The sequence below is a fragment of the Manis pentadactyla genome, chromosome X (assembly GCF_030020395.1).
Source record: "Manis pentadactyla isolate mManPen7 chromosome X, mManPen7.hap1, whole genome shotgun sequence".
Lineage (NCBI taxonomy): Eukaryota > Metazoa > Chordata > Mammalia > Pholidota > Manidae > Manis > Manis pentadactyla.
In genome coordinates this window covers 66537835-66562454 of record NC_080038.1, presented here as the reverse complement: position 1 = coordinate 66562454, position 24620 = coordinate 66537835, and the positions used below count along the sequence as shown (strand labels likewise).

The 24620-nt window shown below is 36.9% G+C and overlaps 1 long non-coding RNA gene across 1 annotated transcript in view; it reads right to left on the bottom strand.

The window, feature by feature from the left end:
* Positions 1-5857: 5857 nt before the first annotated feature.
* Positions 5858-24620, bottom strand: part of LOC118931428 (uncharacterized) — a 128703-nt gene continuing 109940 nt past the window's right edge. The window contains exon 3 of the long non-coding RNA XR_008995165.1: positions 5858-8933. This is a non-coding gene — a long non-coding RNA (uncharacterized LOC118931428). The remainder of the gene's footprint in view (positions 8934-24620) is intronic.

Here is a 24620-nt window from a genome sequence, read left to right as displayed (position 1 = left end):
TTTGGATATTTCTATAACATAGAACATTCAGTAACAAAGTTTAGCATCGTTCCCTTTGACAGCGCTTTCCAGGTAAATATATATCAGATAAATAAGCCAAATTAGCCAAATATTTTCCCTAATGAGGAGAAAAAATTCCTCTGACATGTTCCAGGGGCCCTCTGGAAAATATCAGAGTTAATTAGAGGTAAAAGCACCTTTTTGAATTTGAATTTGGAAAGTTGTCAGAAGAAAATTTCTTTGGCATTTGCTTAAATAAGATTGTAGGCTGCCATGAAGCAATACTTATCTATTTAACTAGAATGACAACAAAATACTTCAAAGGCAGATACAGAAGTTTACACGGTTTGTTAGCAAAGTTTAACTTTTAGTCCTTTAATATTAAGATCTCATTTTATGAAAAACTTAGACAATTCACTGAGACTTTAAATATGAGAAACTATTTTGATAAAACAATTAGAAAACCTTTTGCAATCGTTCAACATCAAGAGAGGACTAACAGTTTAAGAAAACTTTGTCTTTTTAACCGAGAACAAAATTCTAATTTTGCTGTGTACTTAATATCACATTTGCTTTAATTTCACATAGCTTGAACATATTAATTCATCCACAAAGTTTCTACATTTTTTTACATTTAGAGTTCTTCCTTTTTAAATAAACAGCTGTACTTTAGAACAGTTTCTTTTACCTTCAACAAAATGAATTTCCATTCCTTATACTTTCTTTTTTTTTTTTTTAAATTATTATTTTTTATTGAAGGGTAGTTGACGCACAGTATTACATTACATTAGTTTCAAGTGTACAACACAGTGGTAGAACATTTATATACATAATTCTAGGTTCCAGCTATCACCCTACCAGGCTGTTACAATATCTTGACTATATTCCTTATGCTATACATTACATCCCGGTTACTTATTTATTTTACCATTGGAAGTCAGTCCTTTTTTTTTTTTTTTGTGAGGGCATCTCTCATATTTATTGATCAAATGGTTGTTAACGACAATAAAATTCTGTATAGGGGAGTCAATGCTCAATGCACAATCATTAATCCACCCCAAGCCTAATTTTCGTCACTCTCCAATCTTCTGAGGCATAACAAACAAGTTCTTACATGGAGAACAAATTCTTACATAATGAATAAGTTACATAGTGAACAGTACAAGGGCAGTCATCACAGAAACTTTTGGTTTTGCTCATGCATTATGAACTATAAACAGTCGGTTCAAATATGAATACTCATTTGGTTTTTATACTTGATTTATATGTGGATACCACATTTCTCTCTTTATTATTATTATTTTTAATAAAATGCTGAAGTGGTAGGTAGATACAAGATAAAGGTAGAAAACATAGTTTAGTGTTGTAAGGGAGCAAATGTAGATGATCAGGTGTGTGCCTGTAGACTATGTGTTAATCCAAGCTAGACCAGGGCAATAAAACATCCACGTATGCAGAAGATTTCTCTCAGAACAGGGGGGGTGAGGTTCTAAGCCTCACCTCTGTTGATCCCCAATTTCTCACCTGATGGCCCCCCTGCGACTGTGCCTGTCTTAGGTTGTTCCTCCCTTGAGGAATCTTACCCGTCTCTGGCTAACCAGTCATCTTCCGGGGCCATACAGGGAAATGTGAAGTTGGTAAGTGAGAGGGAAGCCTTATTGTTTGAAAAGGTTAGCTTTTTACTTCTTTGCATATTTATGCCCTGTGGCTTCTATGCCCAGCATTTGTCTTGAGGTATCTTTACCACTTGGAAGAATTATGATACTTGGTAAATTTGATACGAGGCACGAATTCTATTTAAGGGTTGTAATTAGGAAGGAAGAAGAAAAGCTATAGAAGTAGCAGGCGGAAGAAAACATGGGAAGATTGATTATTTCTTTGACATATCTTCTTGTACAGTACTTCAGCATGAATAGGTTTTAAGCTACTACTTAAATTGCGCACACACATTAACATAATAGGAGTATAGTTACATAACCAAAGCATATCTGTAATTACCAGCCATCTCCAGTGAAACCAAGAAAACCAGTTAGGCACATTAGGCATTTGTGAAAACTTATCTATGATATGGTGGATATTGTCCAACTGAACTTGAATAGTCTGAGAGAAATCAGACAAATTAAAACAACCCATTCCTGGGGACTGTTCACATGCCATATGTTCTTTTAACAGTAAATAGTCTGTAGTTGTAAGACTTTGGAGCGCTACAATTTGCACTTCTCCTAATTCTTGGTTGAGTTCCAACAGTATAGATCCAGTCAAATTTGTTGTTTTACTGTACGCACAGGCCAGCTTAGATATCTCCTTCCTCATTCCCATGGCAAGTCCAGGAACTGGTGGGATGAGTGCATCTACAGCTGTAGCAGTGCGTGGATCTTTGTTGGGGTTTTTTGATGATCATCTTCTGGCATGAGTCTTCCAGAGAGTGCAGATGTTGGAAGTTCTTTTTCATATCGTATCTTAGTTCATTGTCGGGGTAGCCCAATTAGGCTTTGATCCTCTGTATAAACACAAACAGACCCTTTGCCTACACTTTTATATGCCTTTATACCCTTGTGTAGAACTCGTTGGAGGTTACCACACAGGAACTGCCCTTTTTTTTTTTTTGCTTTGTTTTTGGTATCCCTAATCTACACTTACATGACGAATATTATGTTTACTAGGCTCTTCCCTATACCATGTCTCCCCTATAAACCCCTTTACAGTCACTGTCCATCAGCATAGCAAAATGTTGTAGAATCACTACTTGCCTTCTCTGTGTTGTACAGCCCTCCCTTTTCTCCTACCCCCCCATGCATGTTAATCTTAATAACCCCCTACTTCTCCCCCCCTTATCCCTCCCTACCCACCCATCCTCCCCAGTCCCTTTCCCTTTGGTACCTGTTAGTCCATTCTTGAGTTTTGTGATTCTGCTGTTTTGTTCCTTCAGTTTTTCCTTTGTTCTTATATTCCACAGATAAGTGAAATCATTTGGTATTTCTCTTTCTCCGCTTGGCTTGTTTCACTGAGCATAATACCCTCCAGCTCCATCCATGTTGCTGCAAATGATTGGATTTGCCCTTTTCTTATGGCTGAGCAGTATTCTATTGTGTATATGTACCACATCTTCTTTATCCATTCATCTATTGATGGACATTTAGGTTGCTTCCAATTCTTGGCTATTGTAAATACTACTGCAATAAACATAGGGGTGCATCTGTCTTTCTCAAATTTGATTGCTGCGTTCTTAGGGTAAATTCCTAGGAGTGGAATTCCTGGGTCAAATGGTAAGTCTGTTTTGAGCATTTTGATGTACCTCCATACTGCTTTCCACAATGGTTGAACTAACTTACATTCCCACCAGCAGTGTAGGAGGGTTCCCCTTTCTCCACAGCCTCGCCAACATTTGTTGTTGTTTGTCTTTTGGATGGCAGCCATCCTTACTGGTGTGGGGTGATACCTCATTGTAGTTTTAATTTGCATTTCTCTGATAATTAGCGATGTGGAGCATCTTTTCATGTGTCTGTTGGCCATCTGTATTTCTTTTTTGGAGAACTGTCTGTTCAGTTCCTCTGCCCATTTTTTAATTGGGTTATTTGTTTTTTGTTTGTTGAGGCGTGTGAGCTCCTTATGTATTCTGTATGTCAAGCCTTTATTGGATGTGTCATTTTCAAATATATTCTCCCATACTGTAGGGATCCTTCTTGTTCTATTGATGGTGTCTTTTGCTGTACAGAAGCTTTTCAGCTTAATATAGTCCCACTTACTCATTTTTGCTGTTGTTTTCCTTGCCTGGGGAGATATTTTCAAGAAGAGGTCACTCATGTTTATGTCTAAGAGGTTTTTGCCTATGTTTTCTTCCAAGAGTTTAATGGTTTCATGGCTTACATGCAGGTCTTTGATCCATTTTGAGTTTACTTTTGTATATGGGGTTAGACAATGGTCCAGTTTCATTCTCCTACATGTAGCTGTCCAGTTTTGCCAGCACCACCAGTTGAAGAGACTGTCATTTCGCCATTGTATGTCCATGGCTCCTTTATCAAATATTAATTGACCATATATGTCTGGGTTAATGTCTGGATTCTCTAGTCTGTTCCATTGGTCTGTGGCTCTGCTCTTGTGCCAGTACCAAATTGTCTTGATTACTATGGCTTTATAGTAGAGCTTGAAGTTGGGGAGTGAGATCCCCCCTACTTTATTCTTCTTTCTCAGGATTGCTTTGGCTATTCGGGGTCTTTGGTGGTTCCATATGAATTTTTGAATTATTTGTTCCAGTTCATTGAAGAATATTGCTGGTAGTTTCATAGGGATTGCATCAAATCTGTATATTGCTTTGGGCAGGATGGCCATTTTGATGATATTAATTCTTCCTAGCCACGAGCATGGGATGAGTTTCCATCTGTTAGTGTCCCCTTTAATTTCTCTTAAGAGTGACTTGTAGTTTTCAGAGTATAAGTCTTTCACTTCTTTGGTTAGGTTTATTCCTAGGTATTTTATTTTTTTTGATGCAATTGTGAATGTAGTTGTTTTCCTGATTTCTCTTTCTGTTGGTTCATTGTTAGTATATAGGAAAGCCACAGATTTCTGTGTGTTGATTTTGTATCCTGCAACTTTGCTGTATTCCGATATCAGTTCTAGTAGTTTTGGGGTGGAGTCTTTAGGGTTTTTTATGTACAGTATCATGTCATCTGCAAATAGTGACATTTTAACTTCTTCTTTACCAATCTGAATTCCTTGTATTTCTTTATTTTGTCTGATTGCCGTGGCTAGGACCTCCAGTACTATGTTAAATAACAGTGGAGAGAGTGGGCATCCCTGTCTAGTTCCCGATCTCAGAGGAAATGCTTTCAGCTTCTCGCTGTTCAATATAATGTTGGCTGTGGGTTTATCATAGATGGCCTTTATTATGTTGAGGTACTTGCCTTCTATTCCCATTTTGCTGAGAGTTTTTAACATGAATGGATGTTGAACTTTGTCAAATGCTTTTTCAGCATCTATGGAGATGATCATGTGGTTTTCGTCTTTCTTTTTGTTGATGTGGTGGATGATGTTGATGGACTTTCGAATGTTGTACCATCCTTGCATCCCTGGGATGAATCCCACTTGGTCATGGTGTATGATCCTTTTGATGTGTTGTTGAATTCGGTTTGCTAATATTTTGTTGAGTATTTTTGCATCTACGTTCATCAGGGATATTGGTCTGTAGTTTTCTTTTTTGGTGGGGTCTTTGCCTGGTTTTGGTATTAGGGTGATGTTAGCTTCATAGAATGAGTTTGGGAGTATCCCCTCCTCCTCTATTTTTTGGAAAACTTTAAGGAGAATGGGTATTATGTCTTCCCTGTATGTCTGATAAAATTCCGAGGTAAATCTATCTGGCCCGGGGGTTTTGTTCTTTGGTAGTTTTTTGATTACTGCTTCAATTTCGTTGCTGGTAATTGGTCTGTTTAGATTTTCTGTTTCTTCCTGGGTCAATCTTGGAAGGTTGTATTTTTCTAGGAAGTTGTCCATTTCTCCTAGGTTTCCCAGCTTGTTAGCATATAGGTTTTCATAGTATTCTCCAATAATTCTTTGCATTTCCGTGGGGTCCGTCATGATTTTTCCTTTCTCTTTTCTGATACTGTTGATTTGTGTTGACTCTCTTTTCTTCTTAATAAGTCTGGCTAGAGGCTTATCTATTTTGTTTATTTTCTCGAAGAACCAGCTCTTGGTTTCATTGATTTTTGCTATTGTTTTATTCTTCTCAATTTTATTTATTTCTTCTCTGATCTTTATTATGTCCCTCCTTCTGCTGACCTTAGGCCTCATCTGTTCTTCTTTTTCCAATTTCGATAATTGTGACATTAGACCATTCATTTGGGATTGCTCTTCCTTTTTTAAATATGCTTGGATTGCTATATACTTTCCTCTTAAGACTGCTTTTGCTGTGTCCCACAGAAGTTGGGGCTTAGTGTTGTTGTTGTCATTTGTTTCCATATATTGCTGGATCTCCATTTTGATTTGGTCATTGATCCATTGATTATTTAGGAGCGTGTTGTTAAGCCTCCATGTGTTTGTAAGCCTCTTTGCTTTCTTTGTACAGTTTATTTCTAGTTTTATGCCTTTGTGGTCTGAAAAGTTGGTTCTTATACTTTCTCTTATTAAAACACATTTTTTTCTAGCAAGCAGAGGTGTTTTCTTTACTACATTAAGTAGTTTTATTTAGAACTTAAAATCATTAGGAACTTTAATTTTCAGTGAACACTGAGAAGTGGGCTATTGTAAACTGTTACACTAACATTCTTTAAATTGACAAATTTATGAACACATTTTATAATTTCTGGAACCGTGTGCTTTATAGCACAATCTCTCACTGAGCACAAAATGCCTACTTAAGCAAAACTTTAAAGATTTTAGGTTACTACAAAGATTATCAGGCTGTTTGTAGGTATACACACTGTAACACACAATGTAATATATTAACACACTGTTATTAAGATGTTTACTTGCTACACTTATTTAGTTTACTTATTCCTAACAAGTATGCTCACAAAACTTTTACCAAACAATAGACAAAGTCAAGCCTCTCTTTAAGCATTTTTCTTGAAAGATTTAACAGATAACATCAACTTTAATGACTTTAGGTAAACTTAGGCAGCTGATAACCATAAAGATATGTCCATTTCAGTTTAACTTAAATTAGCATTAATGCTTAGTATCTTTTCTTAGAATTTTCTGGTAGTTTTAGAATGCCCAATTTTTACAAGCACTTGTCTTTAAATCAATTTTTATTAATACCATCCAGAGGTAGAAAAATATTTTTCATTTACATACTTAGACACACATACAGATTGAGACATAATGACTACAGTTAGCAACACTTTTCATAAAAAAACATATATACAAACTGATAAAAAGATTTGAATTACTAATATCCAATTGCCTTCTTTCCTTTTATCTCATTTGACCAAAAGTATCTCAGTTTTCAAGAATACACTCTAAAGGTGAGAAGTTTACATCACTGGGTTAGGGTTTAGATGGCCCCAGACTAACAGGGCCGATGAAGGCTCTGAACTGATAGGGACTGTGTGTGCCCAGGGGGCTGGAAATAAAATGCAAGTACAACTCGAGCACCAGTTATTTAAAATCAGGCTGTATTGCAGATAAATTTCTTCCATTTCAGGGAGTCTAGTTTAAAACTCTCCCAAATTTTGAAGATAATAATGAACCCAATAAGAATAGATTTTCACCAAAAATAATTTAGAAAACGAATACCATATTGTAGTAGTCTATGGGACTTTTGACTATTTTCCTTCGTGGCAAAATATATTTAGCTGCAAAACTTTATAATATTGTATACTTCTCTCAGGGGCCAAGCCTTTCTAATCAGAGACTTCAGACTGGTGGCTGATGCTAATCATCTTTTAAATGGCTAATGGGTACTCAGACACATTTTATGAGATAGAGTACAGCATTAATCAGGAATAAGAGCAATCTCTTAACTTGCAGTGGTGGGCATTAGGTTCTATGAAACTGATGAAGTTAGGAGAGAGTTAGGAAGGCCCCCTGCCTTACTCAGAGGCCAGGGCAGCCTGAAGAAGCAGGCTGTAAGTCAGAGAGACAGAGAGACACTCTTCATGGACACCCAGGCGGGCCGTCGGGGTCTGAGTCCAGACATGCGGACCTTTGAGAAGCCGCTGAAGTGTAGCCTCAGCCTAGACTCTTGTAGGTGCCCACAGCTTTCCTCAGTCCCTCGCATCTGAGGACAGGCCTCTGAAAGGGAATCCTGGCCTACACTCAGGAGACTTTCCCAGCTCCCAAGGGAGATGGGGGATCCACTGAGGGAGACGCAGGAGAACCTGTCACTTGAGACTCAGATCGGCAGCCAGGCTAGTTCCATTTAAGTGGCTGACGAGCGCCCAATGCTGTGTGCCACAGACAGCTTCCTTCTATAAGGACAGTAAGAGAAAAGGCAGGCTTGGATGCCAATACTCACCCGGGAAGTCATCCTGGACAAGTCCCCAAAGATGATGCCAGGGTTCTTGTTTGCAGAGCTGATAAATAAACTTAGCAAACAGTCAAGGTAGGAGAACTAAGGGGAGGCTTTTATTTAGGGATACAGTGAGAGGACAGACAACTGCTGGCTCACGCCAGGAGGGGACAAGAGAGCTCTGTGCACATAATTTTGACAAATTGTAGGGCTGTTTAACATTCCTTGAAGAAGCACTTTCTTTGGAATCCTTCTGAAGGAGCTTGTAAATTTAAGGTACAGTAAAAGCAAGCTTTTTCCTATCTGCCACAGTTAAAGAAATTGTAAAAAAAACAATCTTTAAGATCAATGATAACCATGTCCCAGTCTTTCGGAATCAAAGCTGGAGAAGGGAGGCCTTCTTGTAAAGGACCCGTAGGTTTATGGATTGCATTAATTTGTCTTAAGTCATGTAAGAGTCTCAATTTTCCTGACTTCTTCTTTATAACAAATACAGGGGAATTCCACGGGCTTGTGGAAAATTCTGATCTATTCAACTGAAGCTGTTCTTGAACTGTGTGTAAGGCTGCCAGTTTCTCTTTATTGAGGGGCCATTGATCCACCCAAACACGTACAGGGATAATGTTTACCTGTCTGTGAGCCTTTTTGAAAACTCTTAATACATTATCCAATCAACTTGTCTGAGGGTTCCTTGTGGCGGCAACCAGTAACAAAGATTTTTAATATATTTGTGAAGTTGAGCAAAGTCTTTTTTAGAAGTTTTCACTCCTGAGATTTTCAGGGGGGCATGGAGTAATTTTAAGTAATCCTCTGGTTTATCTGCTTTAGTTTCATGTTGGCCCATTACAGTGTCCCTGACGTCTAGATTCTGTCCCTCCATATGCTTTCCCGGGAGTCTTACCGGATCGACGATCTTCAGAGCTTCCCCGCTCTGAGTTTCAAGGGTCCCTGTTTGGGCACCACTTGTCAGTCCCTCCCTGCTTCTGACCTGCAGATAAGGGAGGAGACGCGATGAGATATGGAAGATCTGAAAGGGCCAGCCAGGGGAATCAAGGCGTAACAGCCAAGAGTGGTGCTGAGAGGGCACCCTTCGTATTTATTGAGCAAATACATGTTAACAACAATAGAATTGTGTGGGGGACTTAATAGACAACCACTAACTAACTGTAAACTTAATCCTCGGAGTCTCTAGTCTCTTGGGGCACGATGTCTTACAAGGTATTGAAACAAAAGCAAGGGCAATTAGGTCACAGAAACTGTTTTGGTCTTGTTTGTTCTGTTCCTGATCACTTATCAGGAATTACAGGAAAAATAATCAAGTCATATATGATTATACATTTGATTTCTATACTTGATTTCTATATTAATCCCATAAGGTAGGGTGTCCAAGTTCACTCCTCTACATGTGAAAATCCAAGTGTCCAAGAATCATTTGATGCAGAGAATGTTTATTCCTGGAATTGACCTTGGAACCCTTGTCAAACATCAATATTGTCATATAGGTTTATTTCTGGAATCTCTATTCCATTGATCTGTACATCTAAACTCATGACAGTACTGCACTGCTTTCCATTAATGAAGCTATGTAGTAAGTTTTGAAACCAGAATTTAAGTCTTCCCACTGTGTTCTTTATAAAGATTGATTTGGTTAATCAGAAAGATTAATAATTCCATATGAATTTGAGGAAACCCTTTTTTTCATTTCTGCATAAAAGGGTGTTCAGATTTTAAAATGGACTTTATTAAATCTGTAGATCACAATGGGTTGTATTAATGTCTTAAGAATATTGTATTACAGTAGATGAACACAGACTGTCATCCCATTTGTATGTTTATTTCAGCAAAACCCTAGTTTTCACTTAACAAGTATTTCACTTCCCAAGTTAAATTTATTCACAAGTATTTTGTTCTTTTGGATGCTATTGTACATGTAACTGTTTTATTTACTTCTCAGACATTAATTAACTATAGAAATAGAACTAATTTTGCATGTTGATCTTTTACCCTGTAACTTTGAGGATTCTATTATATCTAGAAACTTTTTGTTAATTCCCTGGGATTTTCTACATAAATGTTCACATAATAAGACTACAGAGACTGTTTTAATTCTTACTTTCCAATTGTCTTCCATTGTTTCTTCTTGCCTAGTTGCTGATCAGAAACGTTTGTCCTGTTGATGATCTTATGAGGGAAGCATTCAGTCTTTTGCCAGTAATATTAGCTGTTTCCCATAAGTACTATTTATCATATACAGGAAGTTACTATATATTCCCAGTTCACTAAGTGGTTTTCATTAGAATCATGAAAGTGTGTCAGGTTTTGTCAAATGTTTTCTACAAATTGAAATGATTCTTTAGTTTTATTTCCTTTATCATATTAATATGATCTATATTTAATTCTACTAATGTTTTGGATTGCTTTCTTTAGAATTCGGTTGAAAACATTGGTATACTTATATACCCTTAGGAATATTGATAAGTGATCTTTCTCTTCTTGAGAAGGGTTTACCTGATTTTAATGTGGAGGCACTGCTAGATGCATAGAATGAGTGTTCCCTCTATTTTTTGAAAGAATTTGAGTAATTAATATGAATACTTAATACTTGTTAGTGCAAGCATCTGTGACAGGTCTTTCCTCTGATGAGTTTTTGCATTTTTGGTTACTCGATCTATCCCTTTAGTTTTAGAAATCTCTTTAGATTTTCTAATTCTATTTTAATCAGTTTTGGACATTTGTGAGTTTGTAGGAATTTCTCCATTTCATCTAAGTTATCTAATTTGTTGGTATGTGATAGTTGGTTTTTTTTTTCGTTCTGTAATGCAATATCCCCACTCCCAATTTTTTTAAAGATATCATTGATATACAATCTTATGTTCACGTTTTACATGAGCAAAATTATGGTTACTAGACTCCCACCATTATCAAGTCCCCACCACATACCCCATTACAGTCACTGTTCATCAGCACAGTAAAATGATATAGGGTCACTACTTGTCTACTCTGTGCTATACAGCCTTCCTTGTGCCACCCCATATTATCTGTGCTAATCACAATATCCCTAAATTCCCTTATCCCTCCCTTCCCACCAACACTCCCCAACCCCTTTCTCTTTGGTAACTGCTAGACGATTCTTGGGTTCTGTGAGTACTCTGCTGATTTGTTCCTTCAGTTTTTGCTTTGCTGTTATACTCCACAGATGAGTGAAATAATTTGGTACTTGTCTTTCTCTGCCTGGCTTATATCACTAAGCCTAATATCCTCTAGCTCCATCCATGTTGTTGCAAATGATAGGATTTATTTTCTTCTTATGGCTGAATAATATTCCATTGTGTATATGTACCACCTATTATTTATCCATTCTTCTACTGATGGACACTTAGGTTGCTTTCATGTCATATATATTGTAAATAGTGCTGTGATAAACATAGTGGTGCGTTATGTCTTTTTGAATCTGGGATCTTGTTTCTTTCAGGTAAATTCCTAAGAGTGGAATTCCTGGGTCAAATGGTATTTCTATTTTTAGTTTTTTGAGGATCCTGCATATTAATTTCCACAATGGTTGAACTAATTTATATTACCACCAACAGTATAGGAGGATGCCACTTTCTCTGCATCCTCGCCAGTATTTGTTATTCCTTGCCTTTTGTTTCCATCCTAACTGGTGTGAGGTGATATATCATTGTGGTTTTAAATTACATTTCCCTTATTATTAGTGACGTGGAGCATCTTTTCATGTGCCTGTTGGCCACCTGAATTTCTTCTTTGGAGAAGTGTCTGTTCGGATTCTCTGCCTATTGTTTAATCACATTATTTGGTTTTTGGTTGTTGAAGTGTGTGAGATCTTTATATATTTTGGATGTTAACTCCTTACCAGATGTCATTTATAAATATATTCTCCCATACAGCAGGCTGCTTTTCTGTTCTACTGATGGTATCCTTTCTTGTAGAGAAGCTTTCAAATTTGATGTAGTACCACTTGTTCATTTTTGCTTTTGTTTCCCTTGCCCAAGGATATATGTATATGAAAGTTACTCATGTTTATATTCATAAAACTTTGCCTATGTTTTTTTCTAAGAGTTTTATAGTTTCATGACTTACATTCATCTTTGATCCATTTTGAGTTGATTTTGTATACGGAGTTAGAAAGTAATCCAGTTTCATTATCTTACATATACCTGTCCAGTATTGCCAACAACAGTTAAGAGGCTGTCCTTTCCCCATTGTATGTCCATGGCCCCTTTATCATATATTAATTGTCCATATATGTGTGAGTTTATATCTTGACTCTCTATTCTACTTCATTGACCTATGGCCCTGTTCTTGTGCCAATACCAAATTATGTTCATTACTGTGGTTTTGTAGTAGAGCTTGAAGTTGGGGAGCGTAATCTCAACACTTTCTTTTTCCTTCTAAGGATTGTTTTGGCTATTCAGGTCTTTTGCAGTTCCATATGAATTTTAGAACTATTTGTTGCAGTACATTGAAGAATGCTGTCGGTATTCTGATAGGGATTGCATAGAATCTGTAGATTGCTTTTGGCAGGATGGCCATTTTGACAATATTCTTTCTAACCATGAGCATGGGATTAGTTTCCATTAATTGGTATCTTCTTTGATTTCTCTTTAGTGTCTTGAAGTTTTAAGGGTATAGTTCTTTCATTTCCTTGGTTAGGTTTATTTCTAGGTATTTTATTCTTTTTGATGTAATTGTGCATGGAATAATTTTCCTGATTTCTCTGACAGTTAGTTCATCACTAGCATATAGAAATGCAACAGATTTCTGTGTATTAATTTTGTATCCTGCAACTTTGCTGAATTCAGGTATTACTTCTAGTAGTTTTGTAGTAGATTCTTTAGTGATTTTTTTTTGAGGGCATCTCTCATATTTATTGATCAAATGGTTGTTAACAACAATAAAATTCTGTATAGGGGACTCAATGCAAAATCATTAATCAACCCCAAGCCTAATTCTCAACCATGTTTTCTTCCATCTGCTACTTCTATAGCTTTACTTCTTCCTTCCTAATTACAACCCTTTAGTAGAATTCATGCCTCATATCGAAAATTACCGAGTATCATAATTCTTCCAAGTGGTAAAGTTACCTCAAGACAAACGCTGGGCATAGAAGCCACAGGGCATAAATCTGCAAAGAAGTAAAAAGCTAACCTTTTCAAAGAATATTGCTTCTCTCTCACTTACCAACTTTACATTTCCCTGTATGGCCCCAGAAGATTCTTTAGTCATTTTTATGTACAATATCATGTCAGTTGCAAACAGGGACAGTTTACCTTGTTCCGTACCAATCTGGATGCCTTTCATTTCTTTCCGTTGTCTGATTTCCATGGCGAGGACCTCCAGTACTCTGTTGAATAAAAGTGGGGAGAGTGGGCATCCTTGTCTTGTTCCCAATCTTAAAGTTTCCAGTTTTTCACTGTTACGTATGATGCTGCTGTGAGTTTGTCATGTATGGCCTTTATTATGTTGAGGTCCTTGCCCTCTAAACCCATTTTGTTGAGACTTTTTATCATGAATGGATGGTGAATTATGTCATAAGCTTTTTCAGCATCTATTCAGATGATAGTGTGATTTTTGTCCTTCTTTCTGTTGATGCAGAGGGTGATATGCATGGATTTTTTAATATTGTACAATTCTTGCTTCGCTGCATTAATCCCAATTGATCATGATGTCTGATCTTTTTGATGTAGTTTTGAATTCGGTTTCCTAATATTTTGTCAAGTATTTTTGCATCTTTATTCATCAGGGATATTGGTAATTTTCTTTTTTGTTATCTTTGCCTGATTTTGGTATTAGAGTGATGCTGGCTTTATAGAATGAGTTTGGAAGTACTCCATCTTCTACTTATTGGAAAACTTTATGGAGGATGGGTATTAGGTTTTCTGTAAATGTTTGATAAAAATCAATGGTGAAGACATCTGGTACAGGCGTTTGTTCTTGGGTAGTTTTTTGAATAGTAATTCAATATCTATCCCGGTAATTGGTGATTTCCAATTATGTTTCTTCCTGGGTCAGTATTGGAAGGTTGTATTTTTCTAGAAAGTTGTCCATGTCTTCTAGATCATCCAATTTGTTAGGATATAATTTTTCATAGTATTCTATAATAATTCTTTGTATTTCTGTGGTGTCCGTAGTGATTTTTCCATTCTCATTTTTGATTCTTCTTATGTGTGTAGACTCTTTTTTCTTGGTAAGTCTGGCTAGGGGTTTATCTATTTTGTTTATTTTCTTGAAGATCCAGCTCCTGCTTTCAGTGATTCTTTCTACTCTTTCATTCCTCTCTATTTTATTTATTTCTGCTCTAATCTTTATTATATCCCTCCTTCTACTGACTTTGGGCCTCATTTGTTGTTCTTTTTTCAGTTACATTGATTGTGAATTTAGTGTTCATTTGGGATTGTTCTTTTTTCTTTAAATGGGCCTGAATTGCTGTATACTTTCTTCTTTGAACTGCCTTCAAACCCTCCTTCAAATTTAAATGATAATCTTGCCGGGTAGTGTATTCTTGGTTGGAGGCCCTTCTGTTTCGTAGCATTATATATATCAAACCACTCCCTTTTGGCCCATAAGGTTTCTGCTTAGAAATCTGATAACCTGATGGGTTTTCCATTCTAGGTGCTTTTTTTTCTGTCTGGCTGCTTTTAATACTCATCCTTGATCTTTGCCATTTTAATTATATATCTTGGGGTTGTCTTCATTAAGTCCCTACTGTTGGGGTATCTGTGCACTTCCATGGCCTGAGAGAGTATTTCTTTACCCAGATTTGGGAAGTTTTTGGCTATTATTTCTTCAAAGACATTTACTACCCCTCTTTCTCTCTTCTTCTTCTGATACCCCTATAAGGAAAATATTGTTCCATTTGGATTGGTCACACAGTTCTCTTAATATTCTTTCATTCCTAGAGATCCATTTTTCTCTGTGTGCCTCAGCTTCTTTGTATTCCTGTTCTCTAATTTGTTCCATTTAGTGTTTCCTCTATCTCATCTAATCTGCTTTTAAATCCCTCCATTGTTTGTTTCATTTCAGCTACTGTATTTTTCAGGGTGTCTTTCTTCCTTCTGAATTCATCCCTTAGTTTTTGAATATTTTTCTGTAGCTCCATTATGCTTATTATGGCTTTTATTTTCAATACTTTTTCAGGAAGATTGGTGATTTTAGTTTACTGAGCCCTTGTTCTGTTTGAGGGATTTTGGATTGAACAAGGTTCTTCTGCCTTTTCGTAACTCTATTGGCTAATGAGAAATATTAGGTTTGTGTAGGTGGCACTGTTTAGTGCCCAGAAGCTCTGCTCTTTGGAGCTGCCCAGTACCTGGAGCGATGGTACTGGTTGCAGGTGAGCGGTGCCAGTTCCTTACCCTAGAGAGCAAGCTCTTTCTTGCTTCCTGTCCACAGCCTCTGCTGTCAGGGACAGTGGGCCACATGGAGGGAGCAGCCTGAGTTAGGACCCTAAGCTGCTATAGGCAGGGCTGCCCACCTGCTGGCCTGAAGCGATTGCAGAGGTTTCAGGCAAGCCACACCAGAGTCTGCTGGGAGGACAGAGCTCTTTCCTGCTTCCCAGCTGCAGTGCCTGCCTCCACTGTCAGAGTCAGTGAGCCACGCACAGAGGGCAGCCTCTGCAGTAAGGCCCTAAGCTATTACCTGTGGGGCTGCCCTCTAGCTGGCCTGGAGTGATAGCAGGTGTCAAAGGTGAGTGGCACTCGTGCCTGCTTCTGTTGTCAGGGCCAGTTAGCTGCATGCACAAGGTGCAGCCTCTGCATTAAGCTGCTCTAGTTGTAGGTGGGGCTGCTCTCCAGCTGGCCCAGTACAATGACGGGTCCTGCAGGTCTGTGCACAGGAGCCAGAGAGGAGGAAGGAGCAGCAGGCGTCTCATTGTGGTCAGGTACCTTAGTGCTGTATTGCTAGCCAGAGGATGGAATGCCTGAAGCTTCTGAAATTTTCCAAACTGCTGGGCTAAGTGTGCCAGGATCATTTTTCCACCTGTTCCTTCTCCTGAGCAGCAGTTTTGGTGTAATCCTTGTCCCTTTTGCAACCCTCTCACTGTTGGGAATTCTTTCAAAGTGCACCTTTCTTTTTTTTCCCAGAGGTGCCAGTTGTGGGAACCTTTTCTCCACAAGAGACTGGAATCTGTCTCTGACTTTGCTTTTCCACCCCTCTGATCTCCAGAGCACCATGCAATATGGGTTTGTGCTTCTGGAGATTTCTAGGGCTGGGTATTCAGCAGTCCTGGGTTTCTACTCCCTCCCCACTGTTTCTCTTCCTCCTGCCGGTGAGCTGTGGTGGGATGAGTGTTTGGGTCCTGTTGGATTGTGACTTTGTTATTTTACCCTTTTCCATGATGTAGATTTTCTGTTCTCTTTTCCCAGACATAGACTGGCTGGTGCAATCTTACATATGTTCACTCTTTTAGGAACACTTGTTATTTGCTGTATTTTCATACTACATGTGGTTTTTGGATATTTCTGCCTCACTTTTCACACTGCCATCTTTTTTCCCACCTCCCTCCCACTTATAATTTAGTTACTTGAACATTCTGTTTTTATGACCACTCCATGCTGAGCTTTTTTGTACAAATTTTCAATAAACCATCTTTTAGTTTAGTTGATTCCATTTTCTATAATATATTTCATTTAACCTAATCTATATGATTTAACCAACTTTGGGTTTAGTATCTTTTTGTTGTCCACATTCCATAAGATGTAACATTAGTTTACTCACTTGAATATTTCTTTTCTAATATAGGTTATTCTAATGTTGGGTTGCACTACTGTAAATTACCCAAAAGCATTGCCTTCACTGTAGCCCAGAAGTGTTGGTATGTTTGATTTTCATTTGCCTCTAAGTATTTTCTAATTTCCTTTGTAATTGTTAGGCCATTGATTCAGATTGTTTATTAACCTACACATATGTATGTATTTTCCTGCTAACCCATTACTAATTTGAGCTCCATTTCACTGCAGAAGATACATGGATTTTAATTTTCTTAAAGTTATATTAGACTTGTTTTTAGGCCTTTTATCCTGGACATTATTTCACATGCACCTGAAAAGAACATGTGTTCTGCTGTTCTCACATTAGGCCTGAATCAGGACTGTTATACAAGATGTGTATTTCCTCACACAACTTGTCCAAATATTTTGATATATTCCTTCATTCATTTCTGCAAATGTTTGCTACACGTATTTTGGGGCTGTGCTATTGGGTGTGTATATAATTAACTTGGATCAACTGACATTTTTCTTGTACTTCTCAGTTTATTGCATGGAGTTACACTAGTCCAAGTTAAAAGCAGACCCCAAATGTTTATGTTATACAAGCTATAAAATTTGTTTTCAAACTTGTGACAAGGAACAGAAGGGAAATTCTGCTAATTGCAAGAAATCTTCCCATAAGCTTCAGTGAGCCAAAAGCACCTAAAACCCATAACTTCCAGCTGGTATTCCTTACATAGTCCAACCTCTACCAGGAACGGCATATTATCCTTGTGCTGGCAACCCTGTAGTTGGATTACTTCTCCATATTCTGGATGCTCAAGTACCAGTGCAGGTAAATGTCTTCTTAAATGCCTCCACTAGTTTCTTTTTATTGTAACCACCAGTGATCCCTTGGACAGTAGTAAGGGTCTTCCTGCCATTTCTCTGTTGAAGACTTATACAGATATATCCTCAGTGCTAGTAGGAAACAAATCATCCTTACTTGCATCAGCAAAGGAGTCAAAAGAGTGGAGGTTCTGGATAGCAGCCATATATACGATTCCTTTTCCTTGGTGGAAAAGCCTTTGGAAGGTGGTGTTGGGAGATGGCAAGTTGGGGGACACAGCATTGGGAAGTAAAGGGACTCGGGGGGGGCTGCTGAGTCTTTAGAGGTGACGCAGTGACTGGGGCCTCAACTGACATTTTTATCAGTATATAACTTTCCTCTTTTTCTCCACTGATGAATTACAGTCTACTTTACCTAATAGTAGCATAGTGATCCCAGCTGTCTTTTGGTGAATATTTGCACAGAATGTGTTTTTCCATCATTTTACATTGAACAGTATGTCTCTTAGCTTAGTCTCCTGAATGTACATTCTTGCAATTACAGTATAGTCACAGGGCTGAAAGTACAGCATAGATAATATAGTCAATAAAATTTTAATATCTTTGGATGTTGACAGATATAATCTTAGTACATATTCTTACCCTGGTGAGCATTTAGAAATGCAAACAACTGCCAAATCACTATATTATACACCTGAAAACAATATATTTCATACCAACTGTATTTGAATTTTTAAAAAGAAAACAATGAGTTTCATGAAGATGACATATGAATAGATCATGGGTTTTTACACATTTCACAACTCTACCTGTTGATTAGAGTTTAATATAATTACATTTAGAGAAATTACTGACAAGGACTTTTTTTGGTGTTATTTTCTGTATATCATGGTTTTGGTACCTCATCTCCTCCATTATGGCCTCATTTTGTGTAGAGATTTTGCAATGTTCACTTCGCTTTCTCACTTCCTTTTGTGTGTGGGTATGTGTACAATGTGTTTATATTAGATATTTTCATTGTGCTTATGATGAAAATTACAATTACATGGTAGATTTACAAAAATATCTTGAACTGTTAGAAAATTCTCCTAAATTCTCACCAAACACCCTTATATTGTTTTTGTCACCATGTAAAACTTTGTGTGCCCAATTATGCAATTATTTCACATGCATACTTTTTATATAATGCAGAAAATTACAAGTAGCAAACCAAAACAGAAATACTGGCTTTTATACTTACCTGTTTTTTCTGTCACTGCAGATCATTACATTTTTATTCAGCTTTGAGTTACTATATATTATCATTCCATTACAACCTAAAATACTTCATGATTTCTTGCATGGCAAGTCTACAAAGAACAAACTTCCTCTGCTTTTGTGTATCTGGGAATGTCTTAATTTCTCCTTCATTTTTATACAACAGTTTTGGCAAATATAGAATTCTTGAGGTAATTTATTTTGTAGGATTTCCAGTATCATCCAACTATCTCCTGCCCTCCATGGATTCTGAGAAATGGCTGTTTATATTATTTCATATGTATGTCAAAAGTTTTCTTTGAGGTTGATCTTTTCAAAAATTTGATTAAGCTGTGTTTTAGTGTGGGACTCTGGGTTTACCCTACCTGAACTTTGTTAAGCTTCTTGGATTTGTAGACTCATTCAATCCTCAAAATTTCTGGACTTTTAAGCTACATTATCTTAAAATATACCCTCTGATCCATCTATGTCTCTTCCTATGGAACACCCAAAATATGTATTTTGTTTCACTTCAAAGCAACAGACACGTTATGCTTTGTTTTTGTTTCTCCTCCTGTAACTTGGTATCAATTGTCCTAACATCAAGTTCACTTACTCTTTATGCCTGCTTAAACCTGAACATATGTAGTGAATGTCTTATTGTAATCACTTGTCTCCAGAATTTCTATTTAATTTCTTAAAATTTATATTTTTACTGATATTATCATTGCTTTTAAATAAACCAACATTATCTTGGCTTCTATTAGGTCGATGTCAATGCTTTTCATTATCTGAGCAAATTTAATACAATTAGTTCAAGTATTTCTCTAGTAACATTAATGTCAGGAAGTCGATTAGTATGGTTACTATTTTTCCTGTAAATGGGCCATATGTTTATCTTTCTTTATATGCTCTGTGATATTTTGTTGAAAATAGTACTACTAACCATAAATTGATAAATCTGGAAATCAGATTGGAGCCCCGTTCCAGAGCTTGTTATCCTTAATAATTGTAGACTACAATTGTCTGCTTAATGCCATTTCTCAACTATTACTGCAAAATACCATTCCTTATTCTGTGTGGTCATTTAAGCTTATTTTTCAGCTAGTGTATAAAACCAGTATTACCTTGAAAAGGAGAATAACAAAGAATAAAACCTCTCTCAGTCTTGGTACATTGGCTCTGGTGGTATTTCTAGATACTTACCTGAGTTGCTTAAAACTCTGCAAAATTTATGTACTTTTTCATAGTGGTTAATACTGGGACTGCAATTGACTACTTAAATTTAAAACAATCAAGTTTGAATTAATACCATTTTAGCTTCAGTACTATACAAAAACAGTTGTTACACAACTCTGTCCCTCAGTGATATCACAAATTACAACAATATATTAAGTGGAATTGAATAATTATTTCATCCTATCTTTTAAATCACATATAATTAACTACACACAAAATACTAAAGTATTAGCTTTTATATTTAACTATGAAGTTATTTTTGAGTATTCTTTACCTCTTCATATGGCTTTGAGTAACATCTAGTTTTCTTTCATTAAAGTTTGAAAGTTATTTACTATTGCTTGTAACACAGGTTTGTAGTGACAAATTGTTTTTATCGGGTAGTCATAATTTGTCCATCATTCTTGAAGGACAGCATAAGCAGAAATGGAAGACAGTTGACATTTTTTAAAATCATTATTTTCATGTACCATGTGCCTGTATAGTATCTGTTAAAAAATCACCTGCTAATTTAATGTAAGATCCCTTAGGCATGACAAGTGACACATCTTATTGCTTTCAAGATTTTGTGTTTGGGTCCAGACTTTAATTTGCATTATATGCCTAAGGGTTATGTCTTCCAGTATCTGATTTGAACTTCATTAAGCATCTGGATATGCAGGTATATATCTTTCTTGATATTTTGGAAGATTTCATTCATTATTTCAAATATACTTATTTTCTGTTTCTCAAATTCCTCTCATCTAGGACTCCCAAACTGCATAGGTTGGTGTGTGCTGTAGGCCCCTCATTCTCTTCATTATAATACATTATTTTAATTATTTACATCTGTATATATTTGTTAAGTCCATCTAGTCTAATGTTCAAATAGCCAAACCAAGTTTTCTTACTGATTTTCTGAAAAATCAATCATTTCCTGCAAATGAGGGGGTGGGTAGTGTTGAAGTACTCTATTATTGTGCTGCTGTTAATTTTTCCCTTTAGGTTCGTTAGTATTTGCTTTTCATATTTAGGTGCTACAATGTTGGGTACATAGATACTTATAATGGCTATATCCTCTTGCTGGACTGATCCCCTTGTCAATACATAATGTCTTTATTTCTTTTTCTTATTTTTTTTTTATTTTGGAATCATTAATTGACAATTACATGAAGAACATTATGTTTACTAGGCTCCCTTCACCAAGTCCCCCCCACACACCCCTTCACAGTCACTGTCCACCTGCGTAGTAAGATGCTGTAAAATCACTACTTGTGTTCTCTGTGTTATACAGCCCCCCCCGTGTCCCCCACGCACTATACATGCTAATCGTAATGCCCTCTTTCTTTCTCCCAGCCGTTATCCCTCCCTTCCCACTCATCATCCCCAGACCCTTTCCCTTTGGTAACTATTAGACCATTATTGGGTTCTGTGATTCTGCTGTTTTCTGTTGTTCTTATACTCCACATATGAGTGAAATCATTTGGTACATCTCCTTTTCCACTTGGCTTATTTCACTGAGCATAATACCCTCTAGCTCCATCCATATTGTTGCAAATGGTAGGATGTTTTTTTCTTATGGCTGAGTAATATTCCATTGTGTATATGTACCACTTCTGCTTTATCCATTCATCTACTGATGGACATTTAGGTTGCTTCCATATCTTGGCTATTGTAAATAGTGCAGCAATAAACATAGGGGTGCATCTCTCTTTTTCAAACTGGAGTGCTGCATTCTAAGGGTAAATTCCTAGAAGTGGAATTCCTGGGTCAAATGGTATTTCTATTTTAAGCATTCTGAGGAACCTCCATACTGCTTACCTCAATGGTTGAACTAATATACATTCCCACCAACAGTGTAGGAGGGTTCCCCTTTCTCCACAATCTCGCCAACATTTGTTGTTGTTTGTCTTTTCGATGATGGCGATCCTTACTGGTGTGAGGTGATATCTCATTGTGGTTTTAATTTGCATTTCTCTGATGATTAGTGATGTGGAGCATCTTTTCATGTGCCTGTTGGCCATCTGGATTTCTTCTTTAGAGAACTGTCTATTCAGCTCCTCTGCCCATTTTTTAATTGGATTATTTGCTTTTTGTTTGTTGAGGGGTGTGAGCTTTCTGTATTTTGGATGTCAATCCTTTATCGGATCTGTCATTTATGAATATGTTCTCCCATACTGTAGGATACCTTTCCGTTCTATTGATGGTGTCTTTTGCTGTACAGAAGATTTTTAACTTGATATAGTCCCAGTTATTCATTTTTGCCTTTGTTTTCCTTGCCCGGGAGATCTGTTCATGAAAAAGTCACTCATGTTTATGTCCATGAGATTTTTGCCTGTTTTTTTCTAAGAGTTTTATGGTTTCATGACTTACATTCAGGTCTTTGATCCATTTCAAATTTACTTTTGTGTATGGGGTTAGACAGTGATGCAGTTTCATTCTCTTACATGTAGCTGTCCAGTTTTGCCAACACCACCTGTTGAAGACACTGTCATTTCCCCATTGTATGTCCATGGCTCCTTTATTGTATATAAAATGGCCATATATGTTTGGGTTAATGTCTACAGTCTCTATTCTGTTCCACTGGTCTGTGTCTCTGTTCTTGTGCCAGTACCAAATTGTCTTGATTACTGTGGCTTTGTAGTCCAGCTCGAAGTTGGGGAGCGAGATCCCCCCCCCACTTTATTCTTCCTTCTCAGAAATGCTTTGGCTATTTGGGGTCTTTGGTGTTTCCATATGAAATTTTGAACTATTTGTTCCAGTTCATTAAAGAATGCTGTTGGTAATTTGATAGGGATTGCATCGAATCTGTAAATTGCTTTCAGCAGGATGACCATTTTGACTATATAAATTCTTCCTAGCCAAGAGCATGGGATGAGTTTCCATTTGTTAGTAAACTCTTTAATTTCTCTTAAGAATGCGTTGTAGTTTTCAGGGTATAGGTTTTCCACTTCCTTGGTTAGGTTTATCCTAGGTATTTTATTCTTTTTGATGCTATTGTGAATGGAATTGTTTTCCTGATTTCTCTTTCTATTGGTTCATTGTTAGTGTATAGGAAAGCTACAGATTTCTGTGTGTTAATTTTGTATCCTATAACTTTGCTGAATTCTGATATTACTTCTAGTCATTTTACAGTGGAGTCTTTAGGGTTTTTTATGTACAATATCATGTCATCTGCAAATAGTGTCAGTTTGACTTCTTCTTTACCAATCTGGATTCCTAGTATTTCTTTGTTTTGTCTGATAGTCCTGGATAGGACCTCCAGTACCACGTTGAAGAACAGTTGGGATAGTGGGCATCCCTGTCTTGTTCCCGATCTCAGAGGAAAAGGTTTCAGCCTCTCGCTGTTCAGTATGATGTTAGCTGTGGGTTTATCATAGATGGCCTTTATTATGTTGAGGTACTTGCCCTCTGTGCCCATTTTGTTGAGAGATTTTATCATGAATGGATGTGGAATTTTGTCGAATGCTTTTTCAGCATCTATGGAGACGATCATGTGGTTTTTGTCCTTCTTTTTGTTGATGTGGTGGATGTTGATGGATTTTCGAATGTTGTACCATCCTTGCAACCCTGGGATGAATCCCACTTGGTCATGGTGTATGATCCTTTTGATGTATTTTTCAATTCAGGTTGCTAATATTTTGTTGAGTATTTTTGCATCTACGTTCATCAGGGATATTGGTCTGTAGGTTTCTTTTTTGGTGGGTTCTTTGCCTGGTTTTGGTATTAGGGTGATGTTGGCTTCATAGAATGAGTTTGGGAGTATTCCCTCCTCTTCTATTTTTTGGAAAACTTTAAGAATGGGTGTTATGTCTTCTCTGTATGTCTGATAAAATTCTGAGGTAAATCCATCTGGCCCGGGGGTTTTGTTCTTGGGTAGTTTTTTGATTACTGATTCAATTTCGTTTCTGGTAATTGGTCTGTTTAGATATTCTGTTTCATTCTGGGTCAGTCTTGGAAGGTTGTATTTTTCTAGGAAGTCGTCCATTTCTCCTAAGGTTTCCAGCTTGTTAGTGTATAGGTTTTCGTAGTATTCTCTAATAATTCTTTGTATTTGTGAGGTCTGTTGTGATTTTTCCTTTCTTGTTTCTGATTCTGTTGACGTGTGTTGACTCTTATTCCCTTAATAAGTCTGACTAGAGGCTTATCTATTTTGTTGATTTTCTCGAAGAACCAGCTCTTGGTTTCATTGATTTTGCTATTGTTTTATTCTTCTCGAGTTTATTTATTTCTTCTCTGATCTTTATTATGTCCCTCCGTCTACTAACATTAGGCCTCATTTGTTCTTCATTTTCCAATTTCGATAATTGTGACATTAGACTATTCATTTGGGATTGTGTTTCCTTCTTTAAGTATGCCTGGATTGCTATATAGTTTCCTCTTAGGACTGCTTTTGCTGTATCCCACAGAAGTTTCGGCTTTGTGTTGTTGTTGTCATTTGTTTCCATATATTGCTGGATCTTCATTTTAATTTGGTCGTTGATCCATTGATTATTTAGGAGCATGTTGTTAAGCCTCCATGTGTTTGTGAGCCTTTTTGCTTTCTTTGTGCAATTTATTTCTAGTTTTATCATTTGTGGTCTGAAAAGTTTATTGGTAGAATTTCAGTCTCTTGGAATTTACTGAGGTTCTTTTTGTGGCCTAGTATGTGGTCTATTTTGGAGAATATT